This window comes from Melanerpes formicivorus, unplaced genomic scaffold (genome assembly GCF_026170545.1).
Source record: "Melanerpes formicivorus ecotype bairdi unplaced genomic scaffold, bMelFor1.0.p_v2 SCAF_4, whole genome shotgun sequence".
NCBI lineage: Eukaryota > Metazoa > Chordata > Aves > Piciformes > Picidae > Melanerpes > Melanerpes formicivorus.
This window is the reverse complement of record NW_027142356.1, coordinates 29,642,259-29,656,234: the sequence shown is the minus strand read 5'-3', so window position 1 is coordinate 29,656,234 and position 13,976 is coordinate 29,642,259. Positions and strand designations below refer to the sequence as shown.

Genomic DNA, 13,976 nt, shown 5'->3' with positions numbered 1-13,976 from the left:
ATCATTTCATGTCAGAGGAAACCATGTTACATAATCCCGTTCTTGACTCGTAAACACCATGAAGGTTACAGGCTTCTCTGCTGCCTGCAGACTGGAAAGGGAGCACTGTGCAGAGAGGGCCAGCCTTCCCCATTTGATCACGCAGGGAACAAGCAAACACTTTTGCAATGAAAAGTTGATGCAATACATAAATAACCCTTGCCAATTTAATCAAGCCACCTAAGCACATTACTTTGTACAGTTTCAACTTAACAAGATTTCCTCAAGATAAAGTGAAAAACCTGAAAGATGGGATTTGAAGGAAAGAAAAAAACACACCCAGGAGCACACAGACAAAAAAAATGTGGATAGACTAAGATAAACTAACAAACTGGAACTACTCACTCAATCCTTTCTGAAACAGGGTTTGAAGGAATAGTTCCAGAGGTGCAAGGTTAGAATAAACCAAACCAGGTTGGAAGAGACCTTCAAGATCATCGCGTCCAACCCATCAACCAATCCAACCCACCCAAACAGCTAACCCATGGCACCAAGCACCCCATCAAGTCTCCTCCTGAACACCTCCAATGACGGTGACTCCACCACCTCCCCGGGCAGCCCATTCCATAGCGCAATCACTCTCTCTGTATAGAACTTCTTCCTAACATCCAACCTGAACCTCCCCTGGCGCAGCCTGAGACTGTGTCCTCTTGTTCTGGTACTGGCTGCCTGGGAGAAGAGACCGTCATCCGCCTGTCTACAACCTCCCTTCAGGTAGTTGTAGAGAGTGATAAGGTCACCCCTGAGTCTCCTCTTCTCCAGGCTGAGCAACCCCAGCTCCCTCAGTCTTTCCTCATAGGGCTTGTGTTCCAAACCCCTCACCATCTTTGTTGCTCTTCTCTGGACTCGTTCCAGCAAGTCAACATCCTTCCTAAACTGAGGGGCCCAGAACTGGACACAGTACTCAAGGTGTGGCCTAACCAGTGCAGTATACAGGGGCAGAATGACCTCCCTGCTCCTGCTGGCCACACTCTAAGTAACCTGTTCAATCACACAACTGGAGATAGTGTTAATAACAGAAGCTTCAATTCCAAATTCATGTTAGTCTGACCGACGCTCAAGTACTGCATGAATACACCAGTCTTGCACAGACTCCACTTGTTTTCAGATGCTTTGAAAACAAGTTTCCTTTTCGAAATACTGATGTCCTTTGTGCCTCTCCATCTGAGCCTGGTATAAAATTCCTCCTGAACCTATTAATTCTCCAAATAAATCCTCTCTAGGCAAGATTTACGGTCATCCTTCCTAGCCAGAAAATTGTCAGCATACTGCTTTATCATGGGCAGATGCTCTTGTATTCTTGGAGATTTCACTGCACTTCTGCTCAGAGCTATTAAAGAAGGTAACACTCAACATAACATCCTGCAGTTTAATAGTAGAGCTATTAAAAGGTGTAATCAACATAACCCAAATTGAAATATGAATCTGCAGGGGAAATAAAGACCAAGCTTGGCTGCTAGTTCTAGTTAGCTTTTTACCACCATTTAAGTAAGTGTGGTCACTTCTTTTTAGGTAATGCACAGAAAGGCCTGAGTAGACATCTTTAAAATGAATGACAGCTCACATTTGAGAGCCAACCTGCCAGATTTCCAGCGATTGTATGGAGAATACTGTGTTTGGGAAAATACAGGTTACATTCTGAAGCTCCTTCAAAAAAGACACAAGAGACAACAATCAAGAAGGTGGAAGGAGCAAGGACTAGAGCATAAACATGAGGAGTCACTCCTTCCCTGCCCTAATACCTCATATACTCCTACTCATATATTCCACCTCCCTTCCTGAATGCTCCACTTACAATAAATAGAGAACTAGAGCACTCTTCTTGATTTAAGGGTACTGGGTAAATTCACTGATACAGATGGTAATGCCATCATTTAATTAACTGTATGAAATTACTTCTACATCCATCAGACCCTGTCAGAGCTGCATTAAACCTGAACAGATGTTTGCAGACAATTTTCAGTCTAAAAAAAAGACAGAAATAAAATAGAGCCACACCACAAAAAAAAAAAAGCCCCTTCCATCATATACTGTTACCTAATGAAGTCATTTAATTTAAATACAGTGATACAACAGCTAACCACAAACAAGATGACTCCAAATATACACTTCACACCACTGCTTTTATCATGGAGCCCAGACTACCAGGTCCTTTCCTAGAAGCTCATTCAAGCCTCCAACCAAGGCGAGCCTGGATACTACACTAAAAAAAGCTGAACAAAACCCATGCACTGGAGAAATCCAGTGACATTCCTGTTGGCAATTTTATCATAGATATGTGCTAGACACAGCCACTTCAAATGCTGAAAAGCATTTCACTGTGAGTGTGAACCCTCTCTAGCATGAGCTGCCTCTACAGATTAACACCAGCGACACTCCAATGCTTATTTATGGCCTGTGTACCTCTGGGCAATGACAGATTGCTTCCAGATTCATATAAAAGCATGCTGTTGTGTCAAAACAAAAGTCATGCTTTCCCTAAAACAAAAGATTGCAAGTCTAATTGCTCATACAACACATTAGTGTTGGGCTCTAATTTAAAGACAGTACTGGTTACCAGCCCAAGTCCTCCTCACTTCTGCTTTCTTTCTTTACACTTGTAAAGCAGAACAACTTCCACCCTCCAGTTAAGTTCTGGATTCCTCTCCAACAGTATCAAGACCAAACTGTACTCAATCTAGCTGAAGTGCTCAATTTCTGAAGACAGAAGATCAGCTGTTCAGGCAGAGCAAGTAGTACAGTAACCAGATAGATTCACTATCTAATGTCCTATCCTTATTCATACCACTAAAAGAAATTAAAAAAAACCTTATAGCAGTGGTTTTGCAAAGACTAAGCCTTTTCTTTTGATCAACTGCATCATTCACAGAAGATTCATTATATTGCTGGCAAAAATAATACCCCATGACTTTGGAGAAGGTTCAAAAAATCCTTCCACTTTCTCTACAGTTGCTGCTCCGATGGCAGCAGCTGACTCCCGTTCTTTGGGGAGAATATGAGACCCATCCCAAGCTTTCCTATAGAGCAAACTGTTTCCCATATGTAGCTGCTCTAGTTAACAGGTGTTCAGAAGCAAGAAATACACAAAATACACAACTGTCTGTAGAGTAAGGTGTGGTCTGTAAACTTACATTTAAGTGCTGGGTTATTGCCCGTACTTGACTGGCTATCACAGAGCTTGTCTTGTTGTACCAATGTCATGAACCGCTCTATCCTGTGCCCTGTTGCTGGATTACCAGATGAAATATTTATCACCTACGTTTTGGTTTACATGTCCAAATTTAAGCCTTCTTTTTCCTCTCACAGCATGTGCTAGGAAGGTCTGTGCAGTACTATCTACACTAACAAGAAACTGTTTTCTTTCAACAAGAGATTCAACTTAAGAAAACCCCAACATTTCTTAAAAGCATTCCAAACAGCCTAAACAAACTACTTGAAAAGCACAAGTAGGAACAGCCTCACTTCTCTCCCCACACTTTTGCAGTCACCATTTTCTTACCCCTAAGCACCTTCTTTTCACAGTCCTCATCCAAACTGTTAGCTTCCACAGGTTTTTCAAAACCTGTGTGTGTCTTCTGCAAGCATCTTTCAAAGAAACATCCTTGCTCAATGTTTTCTCTTGTAGGAAGATGAAGGCTGGTAAAAAATTTGTGCCTCTCCTCCATTTTCTGGAAAGCCTTGTCTACACATGTTAAGTTGGTGCTCACTTCTTTGATCAATAAGACCAGATCAGCTTGAGTATTTAATCGAGTTTCCATTTCTTCTCTTACTCGCTGGATTTCCTCAAGTACAGTTCTTATATCCAAATGACTGGACTTCACCTCTGCTTTGAGATCTTCTTTCACCTGTTGCTGACTCCTCTGCAGTGCTAAGACTGTCCTGATTTCCTTTTGAGATGTTTCCACATCATGCTTTAGTTCCTTCTGTCCAGCCTGCATTGCCTCTTGACTAGCTTTAACTTCTGCCAACAGAGCAGCAAGGCACTCCATCCCAAACCCACAGGAGTCACAGGACCTCTTCCAGTGTCACAGCTTCCAAGCAGTCAGGAACACTTGTGAGCTGGTAGCAGATTTCCCCAGATAGCCAGAGAGCTGGTACATAGCCCTTGGTATGATATCCTACCTCAATTTACAGCATGCTGCCATGAAGGTACCAGGCAAAATGCTAGCGCAAGGTGAGACAAAGGCACTAAATAAAACACTTCAATAAGCAGGGCTCTAAAGCCAGAGCTCCTTCTCAGGACTCAGCCAGAGCACTAATCAGTTTAATTGGCAGATTATGCCACACCTGAATTTTTTAAAATCTTTTGCTGACATCACTGTAGGTGGGACGTCACCCCAAAAGCCACTCCCAGCAGTCATTTCATCTGCGCATCAATAAAAGTACGCCTGGGCATCACTAACCGGGTTTGTTGCAACACAGTCAAACGCTGCAAGGCGGCAGCGGCCCTTTCTTTCCAACACAAAGGCTCAAAAGGAGCCAGAATTGCCTGCAGGAGCTGAAAAAACAAACAGCTCCACAGTGCTTAGTTATTACAATTGTATATTCAACACGGTGATTATGCACCTGTCCTTTTGCTAATCTTTGCAGTGAGGGTCCAGGAGTAGATCTGCGAGCACCTTGGACACTGTCCACTCCCACTGAATGCCCTCCTCATTCCCACAGCTAGCCATGCTTTCTTAGCAATCTTTGGAAGAACCCAGATCCTGAGGAAGCCCTCTAGTTCATAAACAATAAATAGTTACCAGAGCAACATAGGAAAAGTGACTAATGAGTTATTTTTGGCACATTAAGAATGCTGCCTTTCAGCTACCAGGTCTGTGTTAACTACGTAAAAGCTACTGTTTCTTACTTTCAAGCACAGAACTCATAACTGGTCTAGGCTCTATGTAAAACCTGGTAGATTAATGACATGAGGCTGTCAGTTATGTTACACAGGAGCTTCATTACCCAGTCCTTGTATTCAATTTGGAAAAAGAAAAAAGAAGAGAGCAACACAATATAGATCTTGCTCCGTGGAAGAAGTCAAGTTCTGCCTTCAGTAAGATGAGATAGTATTCAGCATAACACCCAGCATTCAGAGCTTGGAATGAAAGTTTACTGTTTACTTTCCAGTTTGCCTCCTACACTCAACCAGGCATACTCATAGGACCAGGAAGGTATCAAAGGCACATCCACACAGAGTGCCTCACAGCTTGCAGGTATCTCCTGTCTTGCTATCACAGTGGTATCACAGCCCCTAATGGACACAATACCAGTGGTGGAGCTTCTTTCCAGGTGTCTATCACCTGCTAGGTGGTCAGAAATCTCTAATGAGATTTCCCCAGCACAGCTAAGGGCTGCCGGTGTAGTTTTTCTTCCTCCTTCAGCCCCCTTGCCCCATTTCTAGCTCAGAAGCTCTTGGAGTAGCTATCCAGCATTAATATTTACATACAGTTACCACTAAGGACTGGTACACAAAACAGACTGCAGAAGCACAATCTGAAGTTTGAATTCAGGTAACATCTTTGACAAAAGATTTAGATAGGCAAAGAGTGCCAGGTATGAGCACCAGCAATATTTCTGCACCCCTAGACCAAAACCTTCAGTAATTCAGGTGAGCAGTATAACACTTCATTCCAACCTTCCCCATACCTTAGTTGTTGCTAAAAATCTCACAAATAGAGGTAAAAGACTTGCAAAGATCGTATCAGACACCTCCTGTCAGCAAATTGGAATCCAGCTGAATTGATTTCCACTGGTTCTAGTACGATACAGGTGCAGAATGGGTCCCTCTGTTTGAGGGATTGTATTCACCAGGCTTAGCGATGTAACCATCCAAGATCTACCTTCCTGGCAGCCCCAAAGGCCCCCCTCTTCTTTCTCCATGCGTGCACCCACTCCAGTTGGCAAGTGCTCTCTGCTGTAGGATAATAAGCTCTCCTTGGAAACAAGTCCTGCTCTATATGAAAATATTAACTCTTCCTGGAATGTTATCAGCGTGTTTGTTACTTTCCTCACTCAAACTGAGAGATCTGATCTCTAAGGACTGGTGATTTCGAAGGTCACCTTCTTTACCTAGCTTCCAGGCAGCTTTCCTTTGCTTTTCTGCCTTCTGAAAGACACTTTTCAAAAACTTACCTGAAATTAAATTTGTGAGTAAACACTACAAAGCCAACTGAAAGTCTACAGAGGTTGCTGCTACTTTGAAGTTCACAACCTGTCTTTCAACATGAATACTTCACGGCAAACGACACACAAACAGTAGCTTTCAGCAATGCACAACCTTCCCCATCCAGAATTCATCCTCTGGGAATTGCCAATTCCTGCTGCTTCTGTTCTGACTACGCTGTCTCTAGCCTTGATACACCTCAGGGATTTTAACATTTTCTCCTCTTCACATGAAGAGCTCTGATTTCATACACAGAAGTTAAACACTGATGTGGTTTTCCTCTCAAGAATAATTAGAAAAAAAGATGCAAGTTCTACTGAAATAAGAACTGGCCTAATTGGGTGGGATGTTTAGGGGCTTTTTTTGCTGGGGGGTGGTTTTGGTTTTATTGGGGGTTTGGATGTTTGTAGTGTGATGCTGTTTTATTTTTGTTCTTTTAAAAAGTATTTCTTTCTGCTTTCTGCAGAAATCCTTTTACACAACTAGCTACCAGCAAACACAAACCATCCCTCTTTACAAGAAGAAAATCCCTCAAGTCAAAACATCCGAGAGAAATCCGTGCATAGTTTTGAAGTCAACACAGAAACTTGCTACACCACAGTAACAGTTGTGTTTTACAGTATTAAGTAATACAGCAAATATGAAATACTAAGAGTTTACACAAAACTTACAGTAAATCCTACCCAAAAAAAACAACCCTTACTTTGCCAGGATGGTTTCAAATTCTGTATGGATGACCAATTTGTGCATCTAGGACTTGGGTCTGCCTTAGGACAGCAGCCAGATATTTTCACTTTCCAAACATGAGGGAGGAAGCACCTAGCTGCTTCTATATATTGACCTTTCCTTTTATCCAAAAAGTCTGGTTTACAACTACTTATAACTACTAATTGAACACACTCCCCCATGGAAAAAAAAAAAAAAACACCAAAATGTAAGAAAATAACAACTCCTCCTCCCTGGACTTCCTGGTGTTAGGCTGGCAAAGAAGTTTCAGAATTAATGAGGAAGACCAAATTAAAAATGAAAAGAGGGAGCAAGGTCTAGAGAAGTTTGCAGAACAGAGTACTTGCTACATAGGAGGGAACATTTGTACAAGAGTATGTTCCTGCAAACAAGGTATATACTCAGATTTATGAAGTCAGCTAAACTACAATTAAAATACTGAAATGAAGGTAAAGAAGTGTTGCCCACACATCCCACAACACACACTGACCCAAGCCGTGGAAAGCATTACAAAACATGCATCCTGTACTTTATTAACAGTCATGAAACACAGCTAACTCTGTTCAGTGGAGTTTGGGCCTGGCTCAAATTTCTCCAAATACACTGACAAACACGAAATTAAACTTAAAGGTCCACCTGGCTCTGCTAGAGTTTGAAGAACACAGACTTACATTCCTGACCTCTACTCCAGATGCTTTATCTTTTCCTCCTGTAAGCAAGCTAGCCCCACTGATGCACTACTGCATGACCCACAGGTCTGACAGTGGGTTTTTTTTCCCCTTCAGGAGTTATTAAATGCCACTATCACATCTGAACCCATGAGTGAGTAAATAACTTCACCTTGTTAATCTTTACACAGCTAGGTCTGCATCCTCAAAAATATCTCTAGAATTCTCCCACCACTGTTCTGTCCACATACCCCCCCCCCGCTGTGACACGTGCCAGCTATCTGAGCAATGCAAGAGAAAGGCTAATCAACCATTTGATTTCATGGCTTTGACTTGAAAGTTTGCCTTGTGACAAGCTATGGCACTGCAAAGAGGGAGACTTATGAACATCCATAGAAATAAGGAAGCTGTTGGGTTTAATCTGCAGCAGTACATACATTATCTTTGAGAGGATCTGGAAATCTGGTTAGCTGTAAATTGTCACTCTAAATTCTTTCGAAGCTGCTCTGGGCTATAAACCCATGGAGCAGCTTCAGACAAATATACAGGGAAAGCAGTCACAAAACTAAATTAATGGTTTCTGCAGAGGGCTTGATAGGCTAGACTTGGGATGAAAGTCTTCTAACTACTGATCTACTCCTTAGCTTGGCCAACTGTAAGTTTTGCCTGCATCCAGCTCAGCAAGTGGTGAACACACATCTTCCTGATGTGCCTCAGAGTAGAGGCTGGTGACTACACAAACACAGACTGCTGAAGAAGTAAACTTCAATTTCTAAGCTCTGCCTTAGGCCTGTCTGTATAAGCTGGTGCAGACAGTCCCAACTTGCTCTGTTTGTACATCAAGCACGTCAGTCATGAGACAGTTCCAGTCCATAGGAAAAAGATTTAATTGTTCAATGTTGTGCCTGCATAATTTGCCCAACTGAAATTCTTAAGATGTTGCTATACCTCAGAAACTCTTCTGGCTACTTATTCAGCTGATCTTGTCTCAGAAACAGCACTCTCATCTTGCATCTCCCCCCTCATCAACACAGTCTGAAGCTGACAGTCTCAAGCTGTGCCAGGGGAAGTTTAGGCTGGATGTTAGGAAGGAGTTTATAGAAAGAGTGATTGGCCATTGGAATGGGCTGCCCAGGGAGGTGGTGGAGTCACCATCACTGAAGATATTTATGAAGAGACTTGATAGAGTGCTTGGTGCTATGGTTTAGTTGATTAGTGTTGGATGATAGGTTGGACTCAAAGGTCTCTTCCAACCTGGTTAATTCTATTCTATTCAAGACAACTAAATACTTTCTAGAGCAGAACTGCAGCTCTCCCTCCTTTCCTTTTATTATAAACTCTTGAGATTCCTTTCTTCAGCCACTAGTCAGGAACATCAGCTTATTTTAGCTGCCACCAGATCCTTTTCAAGCTATTCTGAACAAAACAAGCAGTAACCACCACAGAGGCTTTTAAAAAGTTTGCAAGAACTAAACATTTAACTGCAGGCAGGTAGAATCTGACCTAGGCGCTTAAACTGACATAGCAGGGTTAAAACATACACAGCAAAAATCCATCTGTCTTTCTTTGCAGAAGTAAAAAGGTCTTTCAGCACATTTTTTCTTAAGTGCTAGTACAGCCTGGAGAAGTGCAGAATCATCACATATTCCAAACATGCAGCCTGAAGTACTGTTTCTGAAGTCTGTCTATCCTCTCATGCCTATTCATCCATTTACTTACAGTATTACATAGCACTGACTTTTAGCCCCAGTACAGTGTTTTAAATCCCTTTTTGTTCCTCACTTCTAGCCACAGAACAGCAGAAAGGAAGGGGAAGTCTCAGATGTATTTACATACTTCAAAGAGCTCTGTGCCTGTTGAATGTTTTAATTGCATTCTTAACACACATCTTGCAGCACTGGCAATACTGGGTTTCACGCTGGCAGGAGCAAGTCTCTGCTGAAGCAGAGCCTATTAGCATGGCCAATGCTTCCCTGTCCGTTACAGCACTGCCTATTAGGTAAGAAACCAAATATTTTTGAACCACAGCAGAGTCCTGCAGCCTAGATCTGTTACCCAGAAACTGTAATATACCACATGCAGCTTTTATTAACTTCCTGCTTGTAGACAGGAGAAATGGAGCGTGTGAACCAAGGCTGCCATTTTCACACAGAGAAGGATGGAAGAGGAAACCTATGCAAATTCAAGGAAACCAAGAGATACCAAGTAAGGCCAGTTTTCCAGCTGCATACCTTTCTAAGCGAGCTTTTGCACAATCAGCAAAGGCTCAGCAGCCCTGAGAAGTCCTTAACTCCTGCACAAGGGTTCTTAAGACAGATGTAAACCCAATCATTGCCAGTTAATCTGATACTTCTAACTCTTTCAGGCTCTTTAGTGATAACCTATGGTGTGTAGCAAGGCCTCCGCCTCACAGTGTGGTGGACTTTTCCTGTTGGGTCATAAGCGTGCCACTGCCTTCTTTCTGGGGAAGGAGGAGGCTCTTCCTGCAAGAGACACTGGGGGCAGTTATGAATTCAAGGAAAGAAATACCAGCAATCCAAGCACGACATTGCAATAATGTTCCCAGATAAGCCTCAGTACGTCTTTCCAATTCCTACCCCAACAAACTCTTACCCACATGACAGCCTTTGAAACAGCTTCCTTGTGAGTACATACCCATTACAATTAGTCATCTATTAAAGCCCCAGTGTTTCTCAAACAAAAATACACTTTCATCCAACTGATTAACAATGACACATGCTTGCTACCCTAAGATGTCACCTGTCCTGTGGAATATGGCTTCTGAGCTTGTACAACTCTTTTAGGACGCCATCAAATGCACTACTGACTGCCTGAACACAGCACTTTTCCTCCTAGAGGAAGCATGTTAATGACACACATTTTCATTTGCCAGTAATTCAGTATGCTCTGTTGCTTACTTACTAAGCATAGAGAATCTCCATGTTGCATAAGCCTCACTCACACTTCAGAAGATTGTAATTTATGTTTTAAAAACACATTCTCATTATACTGAAGCTAGAAAGTAGATTATGATGTTTGTAAAGATACCTAAACTACACCAGAGAAAATGCATTACTTGCAATTTGCTGATGGCTTCCAAAACTAAAAGCACAGAGACAAGGTGTAGCTCAACTTGGGTAATCACTGCAAGTCCCCAATCAACCAGCTCATGCATTTTTGAAAGAGCAAGTTCTGAAGGAAAGGTGGTCATCATCACTCTCTTGAACTCTGCTTTACACTGTCTTAGCACTACACATTCCTTTGTCAGGTCACCAGTAGCTGGTGGACTGACATTCCAGTCTTGATGATGATGACGACAAATTTAGTACCAGGTGAAAGGATGTCAAGTGGCTACACATTTAACAAGGCACTACTACTAGGGCTGACAAAAAGTCAGATACGAATTTAAGAAACACTTCAAAATAGCAATGATGACATTTTTCAGCAGATTAGAAGATTGGAAGGGATAATCTCCACAAGTAACATTTTACAAAGGATTTAAGGAGTCCCAGACTTGGTCATTAAGTGTGTAATTAATGTATCAGACAGATGTCTGCTTGCTGAATGCATAGTACACATGCAAGCCTGACTAATACGCTGAAATCTCAGTCTTGTGCCCATAGCACTTTATGTACCATGGGCCTATCACTAGCTGAGTCCTGAACACTTAATATACAAACTGATTTTATCTTAATACTGCATTCACAATATATGTAGTCATGTTTACTGGAACTGTAACATCTAGAAGTGAATTAGGTTTTCACCTAGCTAATGCACTGTCAAGGGTTAGTGCCACTAAATGAGTGACAGACACTCTACTAGCCCCTCTCCCTTCCCCATTCCTGAAATGCCCACCTGCCCAAAGAACCAAGCACAGGATGATGTGGAGCACTGATGTTCTTCACTCCTCCTTGCTCCTATTTGCTGTGTCTTTTCTCTCCATTTCCACCTCCTGTACAAGAAGTTGCTCCTGGTAGTCTGGTGCCCTCTACTGCTTCATCACAAGTACAGGACATGGCATATTTTGGCCCTTCATTCTGCAGCCTCTATCAGGATCCAGAGTCAAATGGTAGAGGGAATCCCACCACAATTACTCCATACCATCTGCGAGCCCTTACCAGATCCCATTAATTGCCACTCCAGTGCATTCCCTTCTTCTTACCTGATCCCTTCTTCTTATCTCCACATTCCTCTTGGATATGCTCACACAATCACAGAATAGTTCAGTTTAAAAGGCACCTGTCATGGGCAATGACTTCTTCCATGTTGCTCAAAGCCCCATCCAACCTGGTCTTGATTACCATCCATAATTTCTTTGGGCAATCTGTTCCAGTGCCTCACCACCCTCACAATACAGAATTTTGTTTTAATATCTAATCTAGACTACCCTTTTTCAATTTGAAGCCATTACCCTTCATCCTATCCCTACACTCCCTGATAAAGAGTCCTTCCCCACCTTTCCTGTTGGCTCCCTTTAAGTAATGGAAAGCTATTATAAGGTCTCCCACTCAGGGCGGCCCATTTCCCTGTTTGCAGATACTTGGGCATTTGTGGTGTTACAAGAAGCCTGCAATATATCCACATGTGTAGGGAACCACCACACAGCAGAATGTTGTCAAGACATTTCCTCTCTTTCAGAAGATCCTAGCTTTCACATGTGGTTGTGGGGGTGGAAAGGCTGAAGAACAGCAAGAAAGGAAAAAGCAACGAGGGGCAGCGGTTGAACTTACTCCTTCCCCAGTACCGCAGTCCATCTACTATGCTCAGCATCAGAAACAGGTCCGGAAGTAGCCTCCAGAAACTATTTACATAGCTCCTAGATGAGGCAAAGTAAACACTACATAGACATAAAAGGCATTTCACCAGACTGCTCAACTGTTTCAAGTCTTAGCACTAAACTCTCCCCTGCATTTGTTTTTCGTGATACTTTTTCCTGCAGCTCAAACCTGATCTGCCTTCATGCAGATTACAACCACTGACTATAATCTCTCTACATGACACATCTCATGCAGATACTAACAGGGTACCTGAAAAGATTTCTTTTTGTTTCTGCTCTCACACATACATGACAGTCTAGGAAGTCAGAGATTTAGACAGTTTAACTATTTTCCAACAACCTTTTACCTTGCTTCTTTCCAAAAGGGCCACTGAGCAGTCCAAGTGTGGTGGGAATAAACATCAAGTAACTGGGAGATACTGTTACTTACAAATCCAATTAAGAGTAGCTAACAGACTATTTTTTTTAATCACAAATTTATTCTAGATCTGTGCACCAAACTTGGCTCCCACAATCCAAGATTTTAACAGCTAATTGCAGGATGAACTCCAAAAAATCCAAACAGGATTCTTGCAGCACATGGAATTAAGCAGAAAGTGACTATCAAAGGCTTATATACTAGGGAGGTTTAATTCGTTACAATAAAGGCAATAAAAACCCACACCCCAACCAACCTACTCAGAACTGATTTGGAATTTTAACTGAATTACCCAACTTCATCTATTGTGCCTGCCTTAAGTACAATGGAGTGATTCTTCCTTCATAACCATCAGAACATTTATTAGCTCATCCTAATGCCAGATTCAGGCATTTATTAATTCTAATTTTTCTGAGTTAGTCTTTCAGAATAAGAGTCTATTCAAGGCTCAGTAATTTGCAAGGAACCATAATCTTTCCTTGAGATCAGCTGTACAAAGGAGACCTGTAAAACATTTCTTTGACCACAGGACTAGCACATTAATATGCATCATCATTTCTTGTGCAGTTATCTGTAGCGATCTCGGATGGAGAGGACAGAGTGGCTTTTAGTTTGAACTCAGAAGCTATTTATTCAATCACACTAGTATGAGCTGATGTTATATGACTGTAACAAATGTCACTGACTGAAGCATGGCATTGAAATGCTGCCTAAAGCATATTATGGAAAACAAAGTAGGACAGAGTGGGAATTTAAAAAGCTTCCTGAGCCTTGGTTGTATGTTGTATTATTGCCTGTGTACCAAAACAGTTTCTGAATGTATCCAGCAACAGCTTCCTGCATTTATGAAACTCTGCATCCATTTTAAAAAACAAATCCAGATAAGACTCGGGTCTACTGATGTTGTTCTTGAAAAAGAGAGGTGACAGCACTTCTAAACATGTAGGAAGCACTATAATCATCACCAAGTGATCCAAAGTATTGTATTTTATCTACCAAAAGATCACTAAAACATTCCATTCTAACAGTTTCCTAAAGGAGATGACTGCAGTTTGCAACTTCAAATTACAAAATAGTAAACACCCAAATTCTCCTTCTAGTAAATACAGAGGTACTTTTTAGAGAAGTCTCAGATTTTTTAATATGAAAAGCACTATAAAAGATTTTAGAAACCAAGCAGGGACATATATTTTGCCC

General features: G+C 41.8%; 1 protein-coding gene across 2 annotated transcripts in view; it reads right to left on the bottom strand.

The window, feature by feature from the left end:
- Positions 1-13,976, bottom strand: part of MTUS1 (microtubule associated scaffold protein 1) — a 129,853-nt gene that overhangs the window by 36,338 nt on the left and 79,539 nt on the right. The gene's annotated exons all lie outside the window — the stretch shown is intronic.